Source organism: Delphinapterus leucas, chromosome 9 (assembly GCF_059928025.1).
Source record: "Delphinapterus leucas isolate spDelLeu-1000000601 "Yukka" chromosome 9, BTC_Dleu_Yukka2, whole genome shotgun sequence".
Classification (NCBI taxonomy): Eukaryota; Metazoa; Chordata; class Mammalia; order Artiodactyla; family Monodontidae; genus Delphinapterus; species Delphinapterus leucas.
The window spans coordinates 76,659,831-76,684,214 of NC_143137.1; positions in this window are offsets into that span (position 1 = coordinate 76,659,831).

Consider the following 24,384-nt stretch of genomic DNA (forward strand, 5'->3'; position numbering starts at 1 on the left):
AGAGGAATCTAGGATGTTTGTTTGTCGGACTGGGAAACGGTGGTAGAGGAAGAGCAGAATTTTCAGAGAAAATTAAGTGATCCATGTAAGATATGTTAATGTGATACACAATCTATGCGTCTTTAGTAAACTTCCTTATGGTGCCAAGGTCAATGACTCTATTTTTGCAATAATCAGGCAAATCTGTTTTTTAACAAATATTCATACTTATGTATATGTTCTTTATACATGGATGCTTATGAACACATATATTCAATCCATCTGATGTTTAAGTGTGTGTGTATGTGCATGCACACGTACAATATTTGGCGTAATTTTCCATGGAATTGGTAAAAATACTCCCATTCCCCTAAAATTAGAAAGTTCCGATTCAAGCATTAGTGGAGTCAAGCTATTTCATGAACTAAAGCTCCTTCTGACTTTAAGAACTTTTTACTCTGTAATGTTACAACTCATTACTCAACTGACCAAAAATTGCTTTAAAAAGAAAACATCAGTTCCTTAAACTTACAGAACCTCATTTCCTTTATAAGATAACAATTTCTGTCCTATTTCAATATATATTTAATTTGTCCAATGAGACAAACAGTAGCGTTGAAAACTGAAATCACTTTTAGACAGATTATTATTATGTATTATTATTTGGAGAGAACTTTGCTGATAATTGTTCTTGAGTATCCCCATGAGGTCCATCCTAACCGCCCTGTTTAAATTGCAACCCCGCTTCCTGTACCCTAGCAGTACTGATGGCTTTCCTCTGACCTTTTGTTTTTTTTCTCTTTCCATGGCACTTATCACCTTATTTTAATTTCCTGTTAAGCTAGGTAATATGTTTATTATTCATCTTCCTCCATTAGAATGTAAGATACCTGAATGTAGGGATCTTTGTTTTATTTACTGAAGTATGCTAAGTGACTCTAATACATAGTAAGTTCTCTATAATTTGATGAATATATGTATAGTATATACGAATGAGAAAACCTTTCTGCAACTGGGAGAATGCTTTATGATCTTAATCAGTGGAACATGAAAAACACAATTCAATTTGACTACATATAATTTAGAATAATGATTTACATAATAGATTCATCTTCCTATCTTTTTTGTAGGCCAATGTTAAAATTATATTTAGTGTCCTAAATACATTATGTCCAAAGTCTAATTAAACAGCCACAAGTACGCTTGGTGAATAAGGAACAAGCAGTTTATTAGATACATAATTTAATCTTGAGCAAGAGATTTAACAGCTGTTTATCTCTGTCTATAAAGTGGAATTAGTAATAATAATGCCTACTTCATAGGGTAGTTATAAGAATTAAACAAAACAGTATATGAAATACTGTAGAACAGTGTTCTAGTACATAGTAAACGTTCAATTAAGATAATAGTTACTATTATACAAATCAGTAGTTTATTGTAGTAGGAGATATAAATAACTGCTACTTAGATCCATGAAAATTACACATTAAGGAACTTGGCAAATGGATATAAAAACAAACAAAACTCACATAATAAACCCCAGGGTGAAACACTATTTAAAATATACACATAATCCAGGAAAATGACAGGAATTTTTGCATTCAAGAAAAGCAACTTACATGTTAGGATGGTTTTTGAGTTAGCATTTTACTTTCTTCCTTAGCTCTAGCTGATCAATTTTTGAGAGTAAAGGATTTTTGAAAGAATTTGTCCTCTTTTTGATGTTAGTTTCTTTCCCAGCTTTTGTTTCAGAGCTCTCTGATGGGAGAGGAAATGGAAATACTAAAATACTTAGTCTTAAGGATGAGAAAAGACAAGTAACCATCCGACAATATGGGAATACTGCAGATGGGAATCCTGTCAGGTCAAAACTGCCTCCCCTGGGAAGTTTCATCTTAATAAAAACTTCAAAATCTTAGAATTTCATGGAAGATAGTTTCCCCCCTTTGTCCATGAGGAATGAAGAAAATCCCCATTTAACTATATGCTGCTGTGCAAATAAAGTGGACATATAACCAGGTGCAGTTCTTTGAATGTGTGTATTCTGCCCACATCCTTCATACATTTAAATAAAAATGGTGCAGATATTTCAGGTATATTCTTACAGCCACGTTTTCAGCCTTTTCCTTAATGTTTAATCTCTTCTTTGGAGTAAGGGTGGGCTTTACTCCTGAAAAAGGTTTAACACCCTTTCCTTGTTCTTTGAAAATTTGGAGATATCCAACCAAAGCCTTCTGTGTTTCACAAAAGGGCAAATCACACATATAAGGGAAGGAATGGGGTCAAGTGTTCTGAAATCCTCAGAATGATTTCTCATTTTATATATGCAAATTCCACTCTTTAAGCTTCTCACCTAAGCCTTCTTGTTCTTAAATTCAATATTTTTCACTAAAATTTATCATGTTCACCATAAGGCTCTTGATCCCCACTCTGCAAAGCTGTCCTTTCCCTTTCTTCCCTCACATCCAGCCTTCTTAAGCCCAGTAAATTGTACCATTATCTGCGTGGATGCTCAAGGCAGACATTTATGAGTTCATCCTTCTTTTCTCCCTTTTCCTCACCCCCTGTTTGTAGTATATCAGCAAGGGTGATTGAGTCTACCCACAAAATATACATTTTGAATCTGTCTACTTCGTTTAATTTTCCTGGTGATGACTCACTCCAGCCCGCTCTTCCCCTCACTCCATGTGCTTTAGTCCCACAGGCTTTCTTTCAGTTCCTTGACTACTCGCTAATTTCATTTTTTGTTTCTTTTTTTTTCCTCTGGCCATGCCGCAGGGCTTGTGGGATATTTTAGTTCCCCGACCAGGGATCGAACCTGACCCCCCCAGCAGTGAAAGCGCCGAGTCCTAACCACTGCACTGCCAGGAAATTCCCTTGACTAATTTCTTTTCTGACTCGCGTAAGGCCTGATCTCTCTGCCTGGGACACTCTCCACTCTCCTTGTTCAAACGTCAACACCTCACTGATGGCTCCTGTGACCCTCCATCCAAAACAGGTCCCTTGCCTACTGTCGTTAGCTTATGTCTCACAAACTTGTTTTTCTCCTTTGTTGTACTTCCATAATTTATTGTTATTTTTATTCACTTTACTCACAAAGTCTTTCTGGTTCACTATCTTATCCCCAGCACTTAGCTCAGTCCTAGAACATGGAATACACTTGGTGGATAATTGTTAAATGATGGATGATGAAGTTAACAAGGTATAGTCTGTCAGATGTTTAAAAAACTTACTTATGAGCAAAAATATAAGGGCTTTTATTAAAAAAACTAATAAGCTAGTGATAGACTTCTTAGGAATAGCTAATTAAGTTTAAGCTTCAGATTTTCTAATATCTATGGCCCATCAAGAGACTTCCGTGTGGGTGATTTCTCACTGCTGCTTTTTAAAAATGAGAATCTTTTTTTATTTCAAAAGTTATATCTTGTAGCCATTCGTTGACTCTTTTGGCTGGTATCTTATATCTTCTTCAAATTGTATTTGTATTATACAAAAATATTTGTCACAAACTTTTTCTCTAAATAAGTGTAAAATACTAACATTATGCTATCCTAGCAGAGTTATTTTGGTCCAAAACTTTCAAAGTTATGTGGTAAGCAACAGTTTCCTTGAGGAAAAATGTAGCATTTCTTTTTCCATTATAAATTTATCTGTAGGCTCTTACTATTTATAATTAATTTTTCTACTCCATTTCATTAGTGTATTCAATCTTATAATAAGATAGCATTTGTCTGAAATGGGACTAACTTTAGAATAAATGAATTATCTATTTATTGGCTCTCCCTCCCCCCTCTTTTTTAAAATCTCAGAAGTTTATTGGTAACTTTCCACATGTTGTAACTGAAATGTATGCCTGTTGGGATGAAGATAATAGAGTTGACTCAGAATTAAATCCTAAAAATTCAAGGTTTTGAATAAATGCAGAAACAGAATTAATTGCTCAAGACTATATCGTGGTATGCTAGATTCTTGGAAAGACTGACCTATAACTTTCTTTTTATTTCTTAATACTTTGTGAGTGTAAAAGACAAGATCCTTATTTTAAATTTAAAAAACTATCTTTAAAAAAAGTTATTATATATAATATATATTATATGTATATTTATATATATATTCATTCTACAGTTGTTGGGTGTAGTGTTCTATAAACCAAATTAGGTCAAGTTAGTTAATAATGTTGTTCTAAACTTCTCTATGCTTAACTAATTTTTTTTGTCTGCTTTATTTTATCAGTTACTAAAATAGTGTGTTACAGTTGCCTCTGTGTCTGTGGATTTGTATATTACTTCTTTAGTTCTGTCAACTTTTGCCTTACATAATTTGAAATGTATGCTATTAAGTATTTACAAATTTATGATTTTATAGTTTCCTATGGACTTAACCCTTGTATTACATTGAAACATGCATCTTTATATCTTATTATTCTAGTTAAGATCTATGTCCAATATTAATATGGCCACATCATTTTTTCTTTTGGTTAATATTTACATGGTACATCTATTTTCACACTTCTACTTCTATGCTTCACTTTCAAATGTGCCCATGCATTTAAAGTTTCTTTATAAATACAATATGCCTGCATTTTGTTTTTATCTAATGTGACAAATTTTCTATTTTAATTGGAAAGTTGAGTCCTTTTACATTAAATATAACCACTAACTTAACTCCTTTAAGTGGACCATTTTGTTATCCGTAGTATTTATACTATTGGTCATTTATCTTTTTTTCCCTCCTTTTTTTGGCTTCATTTATGTTCATCAATTCATCATTCTTCATTATTATTCCATTTTTAAATTCCTTTAAGATTTTAACTTTTACATTCTTCTGTTACTCTTTTACTGGTCACATTATTGATTACAACATACTTTAACTACTTCCTGAACATGTTAAATACAGCCATTTAATTCCATTTCTCCCCTTCCACCTTTTGTCCTAATCTTGTCATATCTTTCACTTATATAGGCTTCTATTATATTTACATCTCTGTTTTGTAAATTCCACAAGACATTACAGTTGACCCTTGAACAACTCGGGGTTAAGGGTGCCAACCCGTCCCCCCGCCATGCAGTTGAAAATCCATGTGTAACTTTATAGTCTGCCCTCCATATCTGCTGCTCCATATCCACGATTTCAACCAACCCTGGATCACGTAGTATTGTAATATGTATTTATTGAAAAAAATCTACTGGTAAGTGGACTTTAACAGTTCAAACCCATGTTGTTCAAGGGCAAACCGTATATATTTTAGTTTTAGTAGTCAATATGCACTTAGTTTTTACCCATAAATATATCCTTTCTTTTTCAGGCTTCCTGAAGTTCTGTGTTTCTCTGAGATCATTTTCCTTTAGTCTCAGAAGTCCTGTTAGTATTTTTTGTAGTGCAGATTTGCCTGTAAAAAAACACCTCTCCGTTTTTATTTTTCTAAAAATATATTCATTTTGTCTTCATTTTTAAAAAAAAATATTTTGAGAAGTGCAGAATTCTTGGTTAGCAGTATCTTTTTTTGCAGCATTTTAAATATGTCAGCCCATTGCCATTGTTTCTACATTTTTTCTACTGAAGAGTCAGATGTCAATGTTAGTTTTTGTATTTTACTGAAGATAACATATTTTCTTTTACTAAAATATACTACCTCACTCTAGGTACTTTTTAATGTTCTCCATGCTTTGATTTTTAATAGTGTTACTACAGTGTGCCTAAGTGTGGCCTTATCGATATTTCCCCTACTTAGTATTTGCACAGTTTTTTAAATCTCAAATATATGAAGTTAGACATTTTTCATTAATTTTGGAAAATTCCTGGGCAGTACTTTTCAAATATTTAAGTTTTATTTTTCTGTCTCTTCTCCTCCAAGTACTCTGATGACATGTATGCCAGACCTTTTCTTTGAATCCTACGTTTCTCTTATTTTTTTTTATCCTTTTTTTCTTGTATAGGCATTAATTTGGGCACTTTTTATTGTCATGTATTCAGTTCACTAAATTATCTGTTCTTTTTCTAATCTGTTATTGAACTCATCTGCTGAATTCTTGATTTCAATTTTTATATTTTTAGTTGTGGAATTTCAGTTTGATCCTTAGGGATTTCACATTTCTACTGAAATTTTCCATACACCTCTTTATTTACTTGAATATATTAATCATGACTATTTTTAAATCCATCAGACAATTTTAATATCTGAAACACCTGGACATCTATTTCAATTGTTTGTGTTTCTTTTGGCTTCTAGTGATTTTATTCTGTTTTTAGCAAGCCTTGGTTTCGAATGAACGCTGAATTTTATAGACATCAAATTAAGTATCAAGTTTCCTTTGGCCACTCAGGTGCAGTGGCCGTGGGTTAGTCTCTTAGATGCCTGCCTTTGCCCTACTTTTAGGTGAGGCTTTATGGGTTCACAACACAAAGATTGATGTATTAACCCAGCCCCTCTAATTTGGAGGGGCTTGAATACACCAGTCTCTGTATTTCCAGCATGAGACATCTCTAGAATACCTGCCCCTACCTCGTGCCCCAACTGTTGTGTTGTTTCTTAAAGCTCCTTCCCATGTACCACTAGAGAAAAATTTGCAACCAGATTTTGGGTCCTCCTTCTGGGCTCCTTTCTTTCTTGGATTTTGCCCCTTAACCTCCAGCTTCTCCGGCAGCCCTGCACTCTGACTTTTTGTCTCTTCAGTGAAGTAAGACCCCTTCTTCCCGACTCAGCTTTATCCCCTGCCAGTGCAACCTGGGGAGAGTCTACGGAGAAAACACACACATGAAGTATGGCTCTTCCTTTAGGGTCATAGCCTCTCAATTTGCTTTTGCTTTAGTTGTTCCTCAGGGACTGCGAACAGTTGTTTTTTATATTTTGTCCAGGATTTTAATTGTTTATAGTGTGAGGGTTAGTCGGGCATAACTAATCTATCTTGTTCATTATTGAAACTGAGCGTTATTATTTTTAAGCTACATATATTAAGCATTCATTGTTTGCCAGGTACGTTGCTCAGGGATTTAACCGTATTATCTCATTTAACCCTCACAGCAGCTTTTGAAGTAGTTATTCTCAATCTTATAGACAAAGAAACTGAGACTTAGAAAGGATAATTAACTAGCCCAGATCATACAGTAGGTTGTGTATCTAGATCTGTCTGATATAGACAGAGGGAGGGGAGGGGGCAGAGGGCAGAGAGCACCAGAGCTTGTTTCAGGCCCTTACAAGGAACACCAGGGCTTGCTTTACTGTTTTTCTGACGGATGATGCTTTATTTCCATTGTCTTATTTGACTTCTGATTAGAAACTGAGCTCTATAATCTTTACTGGTAATATGAAATAACATCAAGAAAAAACATGTTTATTACGTTCTCCAAGCTTCATTTAAGGACACTTTTGAGGAAACAATGTATGTCATGCCAACTGTCTCTGCTGCTTTCATTGGTACTTGAAGAAATCTTCAGATAATTTGATAAACCTTAAACCACTTTCTATTTTGTTTTCTGCAGTTTATTAATTGAGGCTAGAAGACACCCTGCAAGTAGAAGCAAATTGAGGTGTTTTAGATACTGAGGATGAACCTAGCTGTAACTTTGAACATAAAAGGCAACACTAAGCAGCAAAGTGTGAGTAAACGCATAGGAAGTAAATGGTAACATCTATGTTATGCTTACTTTGTGCCAAGTGCTGTAAGCACGTACTCATTGAATCCTCGTAGCAGCTCTCTGCTGTCGATTATTGCCGTAATTTAACAGATGAGGAAACTGGCCTTATAAATTGCCCAATGTCACGAAACTAGAAAGTGGCACAGGTCAGATTTAAAACCCGGCTGCCTGGCTTCTTAGCTCTTCTGCACAGGAATGCAAATATTCAGCAAAATCTCAATTAACTTGATTTCTTGAAGAATAGGATATTATTAATAATTGATTCTCTGATTAGGTTAAGCACCATTACCATAGTTCTGATTTTCGTACTACTTAGAAATTTTACTAGAAGAAATCAGCCCACTTCACAGTATAATTTCTCAGATACTGCTAAGGAGAAAGAGTGTAGCTGAAGGCAAAATTTCTAGGAATTTTAAAGAAAATTTTGATGGAAAAGAAGAAAATTATGGATGTAGAGAATGCCTAGCTATAATAGGTTGTGAGTGTTTCAAGAATTAAAAAAGAGTCAGAAAACTGTTAGAAACAAGTGTCCCCGTGTGATTGTTCACTCATCCATGTATTCATTCTGAAAGCATTTATTTGTTACACACTGCACACTGAAAGAAAACTAACCATTACCGAATATTTACCATGTGCCAAATAATTTCCTGGGTAGTTTTAGAAACATTATCACATTTAATTCTCACAATAGCCCTCTGTGGAATATTTTATTCCCACTTTCAGTTGAGAAAACTGTGGCTTAGTGGACATTAACCGTTTGTGAATTGTCAAGAAGCTAATAGCTGAGCAAGTGGCTGGGATGGACTTTGAGTCCAGGTCTGAGTGACTCCAAGAGCAAGGCTATCATGCTGTGAGGGGCTGGTCCACGCACTGGGGAAGGGGAGAGCAGTCCCAAGGCGGATAACACAGAGTTTGGGACCACAAAGAGCTTTACTATCTGATAAAACAGATAAGAAAACAGCAAATCCCATAGTTAAGAGAATGTGGTACATATCATAATTGAGATGCAATATTTAGGTCTTCAGAGGAGGGAGAGATTACTTGCAGCTATAATAATGAAAGCAGATTTCTGAAAAAAAGAGCGGTTAAGTAAAGATCTGAAGAATACCATATAAACTAAAAACCATGACTGTGTGTTCGTACAACAGCCACTGCAGTATCTCTTCTGTGTTTGGAAAGGAAATAGCTGCTCCCTCCTCTGAACTCCTGGACACTTATCTGAACCATTTTTTAAAGGTATCTGTCACTTTCTAGCCTGTGTTATGATTAAATATGCACGTGCTTTCTCTATGGCCTCATTCAAAGCAGAGACTCTTACTCTGGGTGAATGCCCACAGTGTCTGGCACGCTGCCTGCGCCATAGCAGGTCTTTTTCAAAATCCCCTCTCCCTTGGTATCGGTGACATTGTATCTCCTGGCTGTCTTCCCATCTCTTTGGACTCTCCTTAGGCAAGAGGCTGTGTCCTCCGTGTTCAACCTCCTGGTACCTACCTCTCACACAGCACCTGTTGAAGGCTTCATGCAATCAGTGATATTCCATGTGCTGATGCCCCCCAAATCAGCAGATATCTCTTCTAGGCTCCAGATTGGTTTGTACAACTGCCTGGCATCCATCTCCATCTGTATGCTCCTCGGGCACTGCGATGTCAACCTACGTCAAAGTGAACTTGTTGTCTTCGCCACCTCCAGACCTTCAGTTCTTTCTACACTTTCCATCTCAGTGAATGTTATGGCAAGACCCCCAAGGCACTCCTTCCTCTTCTCCTCTCCCGCTAATTTCCATCTACTCGGTCATGAAGGTCCTTCACAGTTGAGGAATATTTCTGCAATCTCTTGGCTCTCATAAATCTCCATGGCCATCGTCAGTTCAAACCCCATCATTTCTCATGTAGATTACTTCAAGTCTCCCAGACATCAGGCTTGCCCCCTTGTGATCCATTTTTCCAAACTGCTACCCAGAATGATTTTTTAAAGGCAAATCTGAAAATGCCACCTCCTTTAATGTCTTGACTCTTCAGTGGGTAAAAATTAAACCACTCAGCACAGGAGGTATAAACAAACTTTTTCTCCATTTTCTCTCTTGCCTGACTCTGCTTCACACCAAAGTTCTCTCCTTGTTGAATTGCACTCTCTGCTCTTCAGCACACTAGCTCTTCATCCACCTGGAACACTGACTTTTCTTCTCTATTTGACCAACTCAGCCTTCAAAAATAAGCTTAATAGTCACGTCCTCCAGGAAGCCTTCATAACATTTCCTCCAGTTTTGGTTAGCCGTCTCTCCTATTTGCTGGAATAGCACTCTGGACTTACCTCTATCATAGTTTTTATCACGCTGGAGCTTCATTTTTTACTGAACTATCTTTCTAAGTATTTTGAGAGAAGGAACCTTACCTTCTATCTCTAGACCATCTCCTTCTCCGGCACATTGCAAGAGCTCAGTAAACAGTGGTTGAAGGAATGATAAAAATGCTTGATGAGTAACCAAAAGTGTAGTCAGAGAATAAAGAGTTCACCTCTTTTCAGGTGAAAATTGAACTCGGTTTGGTTTCTGGATGTTCTGTGTGATTTTCTACTTCATGACAGTATGCCTTTGATTTCCTCACTCCCATACCGCTGCACCAGAATTCTCCCGAAACAAAAAATAATGCAAGTGGAAACTAAAACACAATCCCAAACCAGAAATAATAAGCAGAATTTCTCTTAAGTATGCACTAACTTGAATCCAACGGTCATTACTTCCTTTGTCATTTATTTGATCTTATTGGGTGCATAGACTTGCAACCCTTACAAGCTGTGGATTATGTAATATTGTAATGGCTTTCATATAAAATGCAAATGCTATATAGTCATGTTTATGGCATGCATTATATTTTAGTTCTTTTTTTGTGACATTATATTTTTGCTTTTTTCCTGACACCAGATACTGATGTATATGAAATATCTATAGATATATAGATAAACAGATATCATATATCTGGATATGTGTACATATGTGTATCTATCTACATATCTATATGTTGATGTTATACTCTCTGCTCTGCAAATACTCTAGTTAAGTGTGAGAACTGTATAACTACTCAGTCTGGTTATTAAAAAATCCTGAAGTTGTTTTTCTTTCAAAGATACTGGACTTCCAGTTTAGAATGAATGAACTAACCACTGAGGCTGTGAGCCTGTTGGTGTGGGCTGTCAGCTTGAGGCAGTGTCACTGATCTACATAGGTTGCTTTGTCATTACCTGTGATTCTTCACTTCTGACACAGGTATGTGAATGTTACACACCACCTACTTATCACAAGAACTCTTTTTCTTGTGAATACAACCGAAGTTTATGCTTTCAAATGGGTTATTTGTTCTTTGAAATTCAGGGCTAGCTCTACATTTGGTTCAGCTTTGTCAGTGTTTCTGTGCTCGTTGAAATCATGGAGATAGAATAGAAGAGTATAAAGAGAAGATAGGGTTCAAACCAGGAAAACCCAGAGGAAAGATATTACCCCAGAATTCAAATGTCTACCAGAGAATTTATAATATTTCCTCAGGCATATGTGAAATGTTGGGCCATTACTCCATTCATTCATGCTTGCCAGCTGCTGTTGGCATGAATTTCCCACCCTACTCTACTCCCTGGCCACCAGAAACTTCCCTAAAATAAAAATGGAGCCATTGATAAATAATGTAGACACATAAAAATAGACTGTGTTTATTACTAATTGAGGCTAGGACACACCAATGTCGTATTCTCTCTCTGTAATCCCATGAATGTGACATGGTATAAGAAACATCTGGAGAAGAAGAAACTGCAGATGAGACATGGTATCTTTTCACCTTAGTTTCTAAAAACTGACAGGATATTAGAATTAATCTAGATGGCTTAATCCTCTTGGCCAGTGTGGAGATTCCCTCTGATATAAATGAATTGTGGGTCCTATAACTTGTGCTGCAAAGCTTTCTATAAAGGGGAGTCTGCTGTATGATTTCATTACAGCTCTAACTGATGGAAGGTACGGTGAGGAGAACGCATCCTGTTTACTGTGTGGGTGTGCTATTCCTGCTGTACATATGCTATGCTAATTGCACTGCCTGAAGATGTAGTTGAATATTGGACCTGCATCGTGAATTGCCCTGGAAAATAGGAAGAGAGACCCTAGGTGGAGAGGAGAGAGTGTTTTGTTTCTCTGGATCTGGGCTGCCAAGGGCAATGGTACAATAGTGCCTGTTACATATAGGCAGGCAAGGACTTGTGAGAGGTCAAAGAGGGAGACCTATGAAATTGTGTTTGTCCTTGGTGGCTCAAGTATGGCTAACTCCTCAGAGCATGTCTAGTGGTAGGGTTGTGGGAGCTCTGAGAACAAGCCAGCTGCGTGAGCCCAGAACCTTGGGCTTCTTACTTATACAGATCTTATACTCTCTGTGATCATTCTTCCTCTGCAACCGTTTAGTATTTAACAAAGTCATATTAAAAGCTTTAATCTGGGGGCTTCCCTGGTGGCGCAGTGGTTGAGAGTCCGCCTGCCGATGCAGGGGACACGGGTTTGTGCCCCGGTCCGGGAAGATCCCACATGCCGTGGGGCAGCTGGGCCCGTGAGCCATGGCTGCTGCGCGTCCGGAGCCTGTGCTCCGCAACGGGAGAGGCCACAACAGTGAGAGGCCTGCGTACCACAAAAAAAAAAAAAAAAAGCTTTAATCTGTCTAAATTACACTAAGGAAAAAAGATTTTGTCCAATACTGTGTATTAAAGTAGGGTGTATTAAACTGGGAAGAGACCTCCTGAAGCCTGCATTGTGGAGGCAGCTGGAAAGAAGTAGAAAAGAACTGTTAGGGGAAGGTGAAATTTAGGAGAGTAGAGGCCGTAGTGCTCTGTTAGTTGTCGTATCATCCATCAATTTGTACTCTTCAGACTAAATCTTGGAGGTTTGTGTTTTATATTTACTAAAATAGGCCATATTGTCTGAAGACCGTTCTTTACAACCTTCCCATATGTTTTGCTCATTAATACTATTCGTCCTTCTGGAGGTCTTCTGAATAAAGCTAATAGCAAGTACATACGAGTCTTAAAATGTGTTATGCTACTTATGATATTCCTCCTAGATCTTTTCTTTCACAATGAATGACCATAGCTTCCTCAGCAGTCCTCATGCTTTGTGGTTCCAATGTGCTTGATCATCATGATGACTTATTTCTAGAACCTCATATGCCTTTCAAAATGTAGCAAGCAGATCTGCTCAAAATACTGGCTGAGCAGTAGGACATGGCAGAGGATGGGGGCGCCACTGCCTTCCTTGCTCTGCACGTGCAATTTCCATTAGAAGAAGTCTACTTTTAAAAATCTTCTGATTTTTAAAAAATATTGTATTGTAATTAATCTTACCCTGTGATTTTCTTACCCTGTAAAAGAAAGAAAGTTCACCCTGCGTATATTTTGTTTTAAATGTATGGCTTTGAGTAAATAAGTTAGAGATAAAGGTGTCTGCACTGGTTAACCTGATCTCGCCACCAAAAGAGTCTGATTCTTATTTTTAGGTAACTTTGCCTTCCTTAGAAAAATAAGTCACTGGAATAAATAGATAGGAACTTCTCTGGGTATGTTTTGAGAGTCATAAGGTAATAAGGTGTGAGCCATGGGAAAGACAACCCAAACAGAAGATCCAGTTTCTGATGGATAGGTTCAAGGGCATGGGTGAGGGAGAGTCGGAGGGAAGGCTAGGAATAGGGAGTGGGCAACTGGCACCAACACCATTACTTCTTTCTATTTCTTCCTAGTTTACTGTAAACGATAAAGATCTGTATCTTCTTTTTAAAAATACTGGCTGTTTACTGTGTCCATTTGCCCATGTGGGTGAAGTAGGATTTGGTTAATTGCCTGTTACTTGTCCCTCCTTCCTCCATTCCTAGTTCAGTGTGATCACCCACCAACTGGATCATACTTTTGGCTATATTGACCACGCAGATAACCAAAATCTTCAGGCCTTTCCTTTTCTATGGGAAATACTAACAATGAAGTTCCTTCATCCTGTATTTTCCAAACTTATTTTTAAAAAAGGCACAGCTCTTTATATTTAATAAAAATATTTATGTGTATGTGTGTATGTTAGCTTTGTCATATAATTATCAAAATCTTTGGGAATCCAGATTAATTAATTTATTTAGACATATTTCCTTCTACAAATTAACCTCTATAGATATTATATGTGTGTTGTCTATGTATTTATCATTCTGATCATATAAAGTGGTTAGCTAAGAGATTAGAGTCCCATGGCAAGTCACTACAGAGGGGGAATGAATCAAGGGCTACATGATGTAATCAACACGATGTGGGACATTTTTCCAGCCATTAATATGTTTTTCTAGCTTGTAATTTTCTAGTCTATGTTCATCCATCTTGCCTTCACTGATAATAAGAGACTTCCAAATGCCATGTGAAATCAAGAAAACCATTGTTTACCATGGAATTTCAGAATTAGAAAGGAGTTTAGGAATCATACCATATTCTTTTCACCTTTGATAAAATATTGATCTACTAACTACATTTTACGTTTAACTGCATTTGCCTTACCCTGCAAATATTCTGACTCACCTTCTAAGGAATCAAAACCTCCTTAAAGGTCTATTCTCAAAACAATGTTAAGATCACTATATATGGTTTTCATAATACATCTCTTGTTGGAGAAATGGATACATATTTGTCCTTGTTGGATAAATGGATATACATTTGTCCATTTCCAGATTTTTCTCACCTCTCCTAATTGCTGTGATTTCTCAGAGACAGTGTCTGGTATGTCATGATTATATCTGTAAATTCCTTCCAGACAGTAAAATTTCTTGAGCTTGGAGACATGAAATCATTTAACTGAGTTAGGTGCTTCCTGACAATATTCTTAGCTGCCCCGGAATCCCGCACTTAGCCATGTGCTGTCCTTTACTGTGATGATTTGCTTGGACAGAGAAAAGGAAGCAATGTTAACATGACCCGCTCTGTTTGGAGGAATGACTAGAGTTCATTCTTCTTGTTTTAAACATAACTTTTAAAATTCTCTTCATCTTCCTTAGCATTATTCATAAGGCTGAGTTACTGCTTCTGCATTCCTGACACTGCTTTTTAAAGGTTTGTACTGTTCTTTTGTATTCTATTTGTAGTTGGGGGCTCCTTTTTCCACATTTGGCACATGGCCTTTAAAATGCTTTTTATTTCTGTTTATAAAAGGAATCTTTAGTGAAGAAGTTTGAAGGCCAGAGACCAGTGTAAAGAATAAAATAAAAAATAAAAAATCAACTGCAATTCCACCACTTAGAAATAATAGTGATTCATATCTTAACATACTTCATTTTTAGAAATAATAGTGATTCATATATTAACATACTTCATTTTTTATGCATATGTCTTCTTTAGTTAGGGCCATATTCATATATCTATCCTGTCTTTTTAATTTGTAAGATTTTTTCCATAGCATGCAATATTTATATACAACATCATTTTAATTGTTTCAAAATATTTTGTTATATACATTAAAATTCACTTGCTAGTCTCCTTTTTGGGAAATGTAGGCTCTTGTAATATTTTGCTCTTACAAATAAAATTATGTTGAATATTCTTATGCTTTAAAAAAAACTCACGATATTGGAGAGTTCTCTGCCCAGCAATAATAATTTATTTCAATGATTTTTATTTTTTCTTATGAGCTTATTTAAAATTGTACAGTCATAATTTAATTTTAGATTTTCTCATCCCTAGTGAGCCATTTTTTTCGTCTAAAATCTTCTGCTATTTCTCTGAAATTTCAGAAACATTCTTTCCTAGATTAGAGTTTATTTATCTGGCTAGCTGATATATTTACCTTCTCCAGAGTCACACATCAGTTCCCCAGTGAGTTCTTCCTTCTCAGCCAAACTTAAAATTACAGAATAGTAAACTGTTAGAGTTGATAAAGATCTTAGCAATTTTCTTTTAGGATACCCTCGTTTCCAGATAAATACATTGTTTTTCTGTAGTCTTCTAGAAGAGCAAGTTAATAGCAAGTGACATGTGTTGTACAGGCTGGGTGACAAAACGTGCTTGACCTCAGCAGAAGGCCAGTGGGGCAAGAGAGAAATCTGGAACTACAAAGCATGGTTTGGTCAAGTGTGGGGAATAGAGTCCCCAAACAATGCTTAGGAGAGTTAATATGATTGTTCTCTCAGTTTTAAGCAGGGCATTGGCTGGCAACTAGAAATGCAGGGGTCTAGGACTACTCCTCCTAACAGATACAGTTTTATAAGGTGTCAAGGTGCCCACTGGTTTAGAGCTTAAGCTAGGAATCTTGTCCCAAGTAGGGCCTTTAATGGTAATTGGCAATTAAGTGAAAATCGAGTCCTATAAATGAGGAAATGCAGAATGGGTTGGAGAAGACTCAAGGATAGTAATTAGGCCAGATACCTAGGGCTCCAGCCAGTTGTCAACACTGGGTTTAGAGCTACTGGTGGGTCTGAATTTAATATACATGATCTTTCCTAATTAAGACTGGCTTAGGGACTGTAAGAGGCTGGGAATGCTGGTTGAAGGTTTTGATGCCTACTGTTGTGAAGGTCTAGGCTGGAGAAGAGGCAGGAGTGACCGAAATCAAGGCATGACTATATTAGATACTCTGATTTTGACCAAAACAGATTTCCAGCAGATGAAAAGATAAACAATATCTCTTTGTCATTACTTTATCCCACCTCTGTGCAAGGATTTATTAGAAAAGCTTTGTTTGTATACTTCATCTAAATCTGTTACCTACATTTCTGCTCAACACCCAATAACATTTCTGCCTCTTTTCTTCTATGTTTACCCAAGTAAATTTTGCTACTTTTCCACCGTTACGTCTGTGATTTTTAGTGATTGTCTGCATCTTCTTAAAAGAGAAGCTAATCTCTGACCCATTTAAATTTTTTCTAACAAGCTATATCTTTTAATTTACATATTCTCATCATTAGTGACACTGTTGAAATTAAAATACACCTGTGAGATTTTCACAGTTTCAAAACAAAATTTATGTTTGTTAGATTTATTCTCTCTGCCTTGGTATATTGATTTGAAGATGTATTTTTCACATTTTCCATATCCTGCTGCTTCTTTTGTAAGACTTACTTGGTATTTCCTCCTTGATGTTAGTTTCTTTATATTATTATATATATTGTTTTCTGTGCTATTCAGTCTTTTATTGGGGGTATTTTTCTCCTCTTCATATTTTAAGCTAAAATCTTCTTGATCAGATCAACAACTCTTCTAGCAGACATTTTTTTTCAAGGTCCCTGTGAGATGTACTTTATCCCTTGCCAGAAGCTACATCAGATACTTTGGTAATCTTTACAGAATTTCTTGGCTTGGAATGATATAAACATATTGATGAAACTCATACGGCTTCTGCTGAGGGCTTTAGCTTGAAAAAAAAAAACACCTAAGGCTTAAGAAGGTTTTTTTCCCCCTCCTATTGGGACAATACTGTACTTAATGCAGTCATGTCCTTCTTTTGATATTTGAGACCTTTACTTATTGCTGCTTCTGTTTTTTAATACTTACCTCTCGTGTCTTTCTAATAATTAAAAGAATTAACAGAATAAAGATCATTTTTAAATTAAAGAGAATTTAAATCTCAATATTTAAAAAAGTCTATATTATGAATTATTTTTGGAATTTTTTTTCCTTGAATATATTTCAGAGGAAAAAATTCTGAGACATCTAAATCTATGGGAAAATTTGAAATAAATACAATGCTTCCTTCAGCAAGCAGAATCTTGGTTTCCTCATATTTTCTTGAGATTTAGGTGTCTACCCAGAAAATGGGGAAAACAAGTTTGACAAGAAATCAATATAATCATTATTCTATTTAGAGGATAATTATTTAGCCTAATGGTTTCTGAACACTGATCACAATAGTTCATCTTCATTCCTAACCCCATTTGCAAGCCTACCCAGGACATGTTAAGCCCAATTCTGTCTGTCTGTTGTTAGTACTACTTTACTAGGGCCCCTGGTAGGAGATTAGCTTTCGGTACACTTGGATTTGTTTTTCTGGTTCTCAGCCTAGGATTACTTGAGTTTCACCTTCTGGTTGTCTTGAGGCTGCCAAATCAGGCAGACACAAAACATTCTGGAATCAGGGATGTGGTGATTTGCTTAAAGACTTGTAACTGAGCATGGCTCACCACTTCTGGTTCTCTACAGAGGCTGGCCTAGGTCTATAAATCCTACTTGAAGAAGCTAGTATCTTTCCAGGAGAGATGATTATTCTATCCAGCAAAGGCCAGCCCACCTTAATTGTACTCTTGGTTCTTCAGGAAGCCCTGAGAATGAAGTATGTCATCAAAACACATACACAGTGAGATTTTAGGAGCTACTATAGCAACTAATGTTACCCTAATTTAAAAAGGGACACAAGAGAAGTAATATGATGCCCTCAGCAAGCTTATATTCTATTCATGTAAAGAGAATATGCCTTGGTTATTATTGGTTATTATAATAGAAAACAATTATTGTAATGATAATGATAGGGAAGTAAGATGAGTCCTGAGCCTGGAAGTGGGAGTCATATTTCTAAGAAGGCTTCCTAGAGTAGGTGATGGATAAATTAGGTCTAAATAAATAAATATAATTTAGTCTGTTACAGAGGGCAGGAAATTCTCTGCAGAAATTGTAGCCTGAGAAAAGTCTTCGGATCAAGATACAACATAGTGTTTAGGGAACAAAAAGCAATTTAGTGTTTTCAAAAGATACTATATAGAAAGAGTGATGGGGACTGAAGTTGTAGATATACTTAGGGTTCTGATCATTGAGAGTCTTAGAAGCTATGTAAAGAAACTTTGGAGCCTGTGGGTGATAGAGGCATCTTTTAGATTTCCAGTAGGTGAGGTGATAGATTTGATAGATTTGCAGCTGTAATAAATTCACTGGCTCTGGAAAAGAAAGCTGCCCTATTGTGAGGATATTAGGAAGCCTCAGGAGAGGCCCGCATGGTAAGGAACGGAGGCTTGCTGCCAGAAGCTATGTGAGAAGACCATCTTGGAAGTGGATCTTGCAGTCCTGGTTAAGCTTTCAAATGACTATGACTGCGACTTCTGGAGAGACCCTGGGCCAAAACCACACAGTGAAGATGCTCCTGAATTCCTGACCTTCTCAAACCATGTGAGATGATAAGTGCTTGTTGTTTCAAGTGACTGCATTTTGGTGTAACATGTTCTACAACAATAGATTAATGCAATGGCTTTTGAGAAGAACAGAAGTTCAATGCAGGCAGATAGGCTGCATCTGTTAGGAGGCTGTTGTATTTGAGGTTAGAAATAATAAAGTTATAGTTTAGGGGAGATAAAGATGGCTAGGAGGGAAGAGATATAAAAAACATTAGGAGTTAAAAATCCCTTGGACTTGGCGGATGCTTAAATAGAGAGAGGTGAAGATAGAAGGAGGGGTCTTCGTTGATTCATGCATTTCTCGCTTACAGGACTGGGTGGATGGTGGTTCTGAGCCATGGAGGAGGGACATATTTTTGGAGAGAGAGTAGATTGAGTTTTGGACACTGAGTTTGAGATGTCTATGAGATGTCCGGGTGGAATGTTCAGAACAGGTCTATCAATGAAGAAATAGGGATTTAGGAATCATCAGCATAGGGACAATAGCTGAAATGATAAATACAAAAGTGATCATTTAAAAAAGGTGTATAAAAAAACAAAGTCCTACTGTGTAGCACAGGGAACTATATTCAATATCCTGTGGTAAACCATAATGAAAAAGAATCTATATATGTATAACTGAATCACTTTGCTGTAGAGCAGAAATTAACACAACATTGTAAATCAATTATACTTCAATATAATTAAAAAAAAAAAAAGAAAGGTATATAGGGTGAGAAAAGCCATTGTCTGAGGAATCAACCTGGAAGCAGATGGCATATAAAAGACATGATAGGAAGGCATAAAGGAAATGAGAAGAGGTAGTCAGAGAAACCTGAAAAGGTGGAAGGTTTGGTTTTAGACATTAGATAGGAAACCTCACCCTTTGACATTGGGTTGAAAAAGGCAAGAATGGGTGTGACTTAGGTAAGTTTTGAGATGGATGGACAATTGGAGAAATCATCCTTGATGGTACAAGTTTTCCAGATGAAGTAGGAAGCAAGATCACCTGCTGTGGGTAAGGGTGATAACAATCGAATAGAGAAGAGAAGCTTTGGAATAACTAAAGAGGAAAAACAAAGAAGGAGATGAGCAAGAGCAATTAGGGGAATGGATGGATTGTGCTGAGTACTCAGCTGAGGTTTGGAGATGATGTCTTTGAAGTAAGTGATCCCAGTAGGGAAATAGGACAATATATACAGCCTATATATGTAGGCTCTTCCTGTTTCACTTTGGCTTCAGCCCTAAAGCTGATAACAATATTATAGGTAACAGCTTATCTGTGCAAGACAGGCTGAAAGATTGTGAAATTGGTTTTGTAACCCTCAGTTGGACAACTTTGTTCAGTCTAAGAGAGACGTCACTGTTGATCTTAGAGACAGTGAAGAAGAGGTTCTCTTTTAGAGAGTACTGTTGGTTGTCAGTGTGTTGACCACTGTCAGTATACCCATGGAGAGAGGTAGGGTGCTTCTGCATGTTGTAAGCCAAGAGGAAAAAAAGGCATTTGAGAAAACTACCCAGAAAACTTGACCTGAGTCTGCTACAGTTTAGGGGACACAGTCAGAAGTTAAGGACCTGGCTGGAGCTGGCAAAGCAGCAAGACTATGGGATGCTTTGAGAGCTAGTTGTATTTCCGTTACTCGTGCTGTGAAGTTGTACTTCCCATGTACCAGATGTGTTCCCCAACAAGGGAGCCAACCCGTGGTCTCCTTAAAAGGAACCCTGCTCTAAGCAACCACTTCGGATGAGCTGGCATCTGGAGGAAAGGTACTGCCACATCCAGGAAGCTGCAGACATCCCCATTGTGAAGTTGGGGAGGGTAAGCAAGAGCACAGTCTTCAGTGGAAACTGCACATGTGCCCCATAAGTCACCTTCGGGTAAATGTTATGCACAAAAGAAAGTGATGCCCAATCCCAAATGTACCTGCCAAGATAGACTTTTATTGCGCATTTGCCTCTTTTCCCTACATCCCTACCTCAGCCCAGTTACGGAAGGGCCGAGGCAGGACCTATGGAATGAGGGAGGAAGCAGGGTAGGAAGATTAAAGGTGCTAACTGCAGTTCCTCCTTCACTGCAGGCTTCTCATGTGTCAACAGTCCTGAGAGGAGGAAGGAAGAAGCTTTATATTTGCCTAATTGATTTCACACTGGACTGGACTGGATGGGATGCTCTTCAGAATGGACTAGATATTATATTACCTAGTATTGATTAGAAGATCTGTGCAACCTGGCTGAGGTTTTATCCAGGGGTGGGGGTAGGGAGCAAGCAAATCAAATCAAAGCAAAAACAATAACAACAAAAATCCCAAGACATGTGGCAGCAGTGGGAAAATTAAGGCTTCTTTCTATTTAAGTCAAACTTGTTTAATAAAGGTAAGCGTTGGTTTCTTTGTTGGTTGGTTGGTTGGTTAGTTTCCGGTAGTTCCACATGCCTGGATGTCCCTTGGGCATTTTTTTTTTGTGTGTGTGGTGAGATCAGTAAATAGATAAGGACATAAAGGAATCAAGGGTGCCAGTAGGAGAATGGTTGAGTTGATTAACCATAAACATTCAGATTGAGTAAAGAAGGAAACTAGTAGGGTTAAGGCAGGGCTAATAAACTGAGAGAAATGAATCAAGGATTGGAATTTTCAGGAAGTTGATGAGTGAAGGGGAACAAAATATACCACCCCCAAACGTGCTTCTTTGTTATATTCAGTATTTTGAGTAGGTTATTTTTAAGAAATGGAAGACACGGGAGAAGTTTGGAAAACTGAGTAGAAGTTATCTTCTTGTAAGAAACATTTACATTTATGAGGGAAATCTCTATTTATAAGGGTCTCTACCAGGAAGAGAAGGATGATTCTAAATCTCTAGAAACTCTTATCAACTAATTTAAATCTGCATAACAACCTTACTCATGTAGACTGTGCTTTTCCTGGTAACCTTCCATGACTAGTCCCCCTAACATCTTCTTTCATTTTTGACTATAGATAGTATTTAAGATGGTGGCTTGGGCCATTTCAGGGAGTTACTCACTTTTCCTGGGTATCTCCTATGTATATAGGGGGGTATACATGTTACTAAACTTCTGTCTGTTTTTCTCCTGTTAATCTCTCTTTTTATTATGGGAGGGGAGCTCATCCCAAATCCTGGAAGTAGAGAGGGAAAGTTATTTTTCCTCCCCTACAATAAGCAATTGACACGGGAACCAGAAAGTGAGAAAGTTGAAAGGATTGGAAGCGTTGTAGCAGAAGCTAGTTGAGCCACCCCCATTATGTTAGCCCTTATTCAGCCCTTATTCTCTCCACCCATTCAACCTGCAGATGCTTTTCTTTTCCTCCCTGTCTGTCTTGTATCACTCTCTGAGAATGATTGCCCTCTAGTTAAGGCTATACTATGCACCTGGTGTTTACCCCGCCAAGACAGCACTGCCTGACACTCCTTTCCTCTGGGAGTGTTCTTCAGTCTAGAAGGAATGTCATGGAGTGATAACCTCGAGGACCACCCGAACCTGTTCTGGAATCACGCGATGCCAGCCCTAATGATCTCAGTGCCCCCAGGAGGAGAAGGAGAACTCAAGGCTACATGAACCCAATCCCTATCTACAGCCCTATTTTCCACCCTAAAACTATGAGACCTCTTCCAGCTCCCAGGAAGCAGGGCACAGTCTTGAGAGCGTTAGCTTGCTGTGGCCCCCTTTGCCTGGCAAAGTAATAAAGCTGTTCCTTTCCACTCCTCCAAAGCTCTGTCTCCGTATTTCTATTCAGCATCCGTGAACAGAGGCCGGGTTTTTCGGCAACAGAAGTAGTACTGAGACCTTTAGATTAAAGCAGTTCCCAGTGTTGACACATCCTAAGTTTTCTCAAATAACCTAAATCAGTCAGTTCATTTCGGAAGATATTATTGAGAATGTGGTGAGTAAGATGGAGTCTACTCTCAAATAACATGTGAGAGCGTAGAGGGGAGAAATTAGGAAACTGAATATTAATTAGGAACAAAAATACAGGCCCGGCATTTGCTAAAATCACATAATTGAGAGGTATTTAAGATTAATTGTGCACCCCACTATGTGTTTGATAGTGTGCTAACTTCAACGGATAAGGAGATGATAAGAAAGTTATTTACCCTTGAATATTGAAAAGCTGGTGAAGGATTGATACTTGAGGATACATAGTTACCATACAAGGAAGTAAGTCGTGCTACTAAAAATGGTTGCAGAAACACGTGGAAGGAACATGTAGGAAGCTGAGGGATTAAAAAAAAGAACCTATTTTGGTTTGGGTGACATTAGATTTAAGTGGGTTTTAAATTTTTTTTTTTTGGCCAAGAAATAAAAGGAAAGATATTTTGTATTTCACTCAGAGGTTTGAACATATTTCATGAAGGCTGCATTTGAGATAAACCTTGAGGGATGAGTAGGATTTTTGAAGGAAGTGATGGGAGAGTGTATATTTTGTCCTGAGCATAATATAAGCAATGGAAATACAGACTGTCTTCTGAGAATGGGGAGTTGTCAAGTGTGGAAGGGAATTAGAAGAGGAGCATGGAAATGTAAATTAGGACCACCCAATGAAGGAGCTTGAAGGCTTGAATAACTCAGTAGGAAATTGGGAGTCACTGAAAACTTTAAGCAGGGGAAAAAACATAATTGGGGTAGAAGTTTAGGAAAACTGATTTGAAAGTTGGGTGTAGGATGGGGAGCCTGGGATAAACTAAGCTGGAAAATCTGACAAGTTAAGGACTCTAGTGATATGGTACTTAAGTGGAAATAACGTCCTGAAACAGGATGATGACTGAAGAGGTGGGAAACAGGAGTGGATTCAAAAGGCCATTTGGGAATAGAACCAAATGGATTTTTTGATTTAAGATGTGGGCACAGAACTTGTTTTAGCTTTCCAAGGCCATATATAACTGGGCATATGGGAACATGAGACTTCCATGAAAAGACATAGGAAAGTCCTGAGGAGGCGCTGGTCGATGAGGTAGGGTGTGATTCTTTTGAGGGGCTACCTGTACATTCTGTAGAATTGCCTGACAGACATTTGGAAATGTAAACCTGGAGTTTGGAAGGGAGATGAGAGGTACAGCCCCAGAAGTTATCAGCTTAGAAGTTAATAGTTGAGGCCACAGGGGTTGATAAGATTCCCAACTGAGTGAGTTTATTATGAATTGTTTACCCTATTTGAGTTGTGAAATCCTTGGAGAATATGATGAAAGGTATGCATCTTCTTGCCAGAAAAATGTGCAGACACATAGACACAATTTTGTAGACCTTAGTTTCAGATTGCTTGCTACCGAAAGAAAAGAGAATGGAGGAAAGAACTTGGTAAAATACTTAGGTGAAGGGGACAAAATCGGGAAAAGATGACACAGCAATAGAAAACAAACCAGCGTGATGAGGGTGGTTTAAAAGATGATTTAAAGTAACTAGTGCTACAGAGTGTTTCAGGAGCCTTAGAACTGAGGAGGAGTTGTTGGACTTGGTGATCGTTGGATTAAGAGTTCATTGTTAATCTAGGACTAGGAAGACATCATTCAGTGGAGTGGTGGGGACAGAAGCCAAATGACAGAGAGCTAAGGAGTAATACAGTGTTTAAGTGGAGATAATAAATGGAGAGACTAAGTAGCTCTGCTCTTATATTATGTTTAAAGGTAAAAAGAGAGCAGT